At 53.3% G+C, this 2500-nt stretch overlaps 1 protein-coding gene across 1 annotated transcript in view; it reads left to right on the forward strand.

Annotated features, from left to right (window-relative positions):
• brsk2a (BR serine/threonine kinase 2a) overlaps positions 1-2500 on the forward strand; it is a gene marked incomplete at both ends in the record, with an annotated part of 149315 nt that overhangs the window by 74626 nt on the left and 72189 nt on the right. The window lies entirely within an intron of this gene.

A 2500-nucleotide genomic window follows, 5' to 3' on the forward strand; every position in this document is an offset into this window, starting at 1 on the left:
GTTACTATGAGGGCGTTACTATGAGGGCGTTATTATGAGGGCGTTACTATGAGGGCGTTTTTATGAGGGCGTTATTATGAGGGCGTTAAGAGCCGGGAGACTATAGACTCATGGCGCTAATGATCTCAGCCAATTAAAGCCCCTCGTCTCACGCTCCGCAGGAAACCATGTACAGCAGGGCCAGCAGGGTGTGAAGCCCTACTAAGACGACATGTGTAGCTACACAAATACTCGGTGTAAATCACACGGTACACGCCGAGGCTGCTGGGAGTCTGCTTAAAGAGCTCGTTAAGCGCAAATGCACGCCGCTACCGTCGCGTCCGAGCTCGTCCGTACCGCGCGATCGCCAAGGGAGGGATAGCGACGCGGTCGCTAACAGCCACACTCGTCCGTGCGCGGTAGCCGTGATGAACCGGAGCCACAGACACACGGAGGAAGCAGAAATGTCTCCTTGGATTATTTTTTGCCGGGGTGGGGGGGTGGGGGGGGGGGGTTAAGCAGGGGTCGCCATGTTGCCACCCGACACCCTACAGCAGGGTTTCTCATAGTGGGCGCGGCGGACCCCATGGGTGCTCTGACGAGGGTCCAGGGGTGCCGCGGAATCCCTTCAGAACATTTGTGATATCAGCATCAGAATGAGTCTCATTCACTTCTAACCGAAATGGATATTCTCAAGTTTTCCTTGGTAGCCTACATATCTCGACAAAAAATGGATCGGCGCCACTTTCGGTTGAGGGGTGACGTCGTAGGCTGGCTAACGCTAACACGCTCGCTAACGTTGCCTGTCAGCAGAAGCCGGCTAAGGCAGCGCTGGCACGGAGTAAATTAGCAAGGCACAAAACAAACAGAAACTAAACAAACACAAACAAAAACTCCAGCATACTGAACATATTTTATGAGACTGAATTCACAAAACCAGATGCAGAGTGTGAACGTTGGGAGCGTTGGGAACGTTGGGAGCGTTGTTTGCCGAGGCGGAGCTCTGTTTGGAGATGGAGGGAATCTCCCACATGGTGTTTGAGCAGTCACCGATGTCAGGGACCATTTGGGATTTCACTGAGTTTTGTGAGGTTTCTGTCTGTCACCAGCTCAGTGTCTTGTGGTTAGAGTGTCCGCCCTTAGATCGGGAGGTTTGGGGTTCGATCCCCGGCCCGGCTGTACCAAAGACTATAAGAATGGTACCCAGCGGGGCGCCCCGGTAGCTCACCGGGTAAGGCGGCCACCATTTGAAGGCTAGTCCTTTGCGCGGCGGACCTGGGTTCGATTCCCGGCTTGGGTCCTGTGCCACATGTCCTCCCCTCTCTCTCTCCCACGTTTCCTGTCTCTCTACACTGTCCTTTAACATTAAAGCCCTAAAAAAAAAGGAAAAAAAAGAAAGAATGGTACCCAGTGTCTCCTTGCATGGCATTCTGGGTAAGTCCCTGCGACATGCTAGCGTCATGTCCAGGGGGTGTACTTGTACATCAAGCTGCCTCACACAGGAATCAGGAGATACTGTAGGCTCCTGTCCTGTGGGCTGCTAGGCTACAGAACCATTGGTTCTGTCTGTTTTTTTCTCATTTCCACAGATGTCACACTATCAGGTGTCATGTCTTTCATTTACGACTTTTGATAAGAGTTACTGTGTGAATAGTAGAGGTACAGTATGCTTTAGATACAGTAGATATGTGGCCTGTCTTACTTTCCTTTCTTCCTCATCAATAACAAAAGAGTATCAAAAGTCAAATGTGTCAGAGAGACTGTAGACTGTTCGTCACGGAGTCGCCTGAGGACAGGAAGTGAATGCTAAGATGATGTCATCCGAGGGTAAACGCACGCTCCAGTGAGGGATGAGTTTTGGAGACGAGTTTCCTCGCCCTCTGTTCCTCCCTCCTTCATCAATCCGGGAGACGGATGAGAGAGTCGTCATGGCAACCTGACACCCCTGTCGCGCGGCGGTACCCTCCTCTCTGTGTGCGTGTGTGTGTGTGCGTGTGTGTGTGTGTGTGTGTGTGTGTGTGCGTGTGTGTGCGTGTGTGTGTCTATGTGTGCGTGTGTGTGTGCGTGCGTGTGTGTGTGTGTGCTCTCTGCCTCACGATGGCTAATGGCAGCTAATGAGCCCGTCTAGCCCGCTCTCGGACAGCGGCACGGCAGGGGGGTGCGGCGGGGGGCTGTCGTCCCGCACACCGGGGGGGGGCGGCGTTTAGTCTGGAGCCCCCTGGCAGGGGGACACACTTCAAACGCTGAGAGGAGAGGAGGCGAGGGGAAGAGGCTGCGCTCCTGCTGTGTCTCACGCACGGGAAACGTGGGATTGTCCAAGCTTGACGCTAAAATGGCCGCCGTACCGTACGCCACCTGAACTTGGATTTCCGCTATTTTGCTCCGGGGGTAAAAAAATCTATCCGATCCAACCACAGCTGCTGACGTCAAATCAAGATGGCTGCCCTGCACATGAACAATAAGTGAAAGCGCTTCTGTCTTATTTGTGTCGCGTTAAATCAGTCGTACACAGCACTGTCCA

The sequence above is a fragment of the Borostomias antarcticus genome (genome assembly GCF_949987555.1).
Source record: "Borostomias antarcticus genome assembly, chromosome: 16".
NCBI lineage: Eukaryota > Metazoa > Chordata > Actinopteri > Stomiiformes > Stomiidae > Borostomias > Borostomias antarcticus.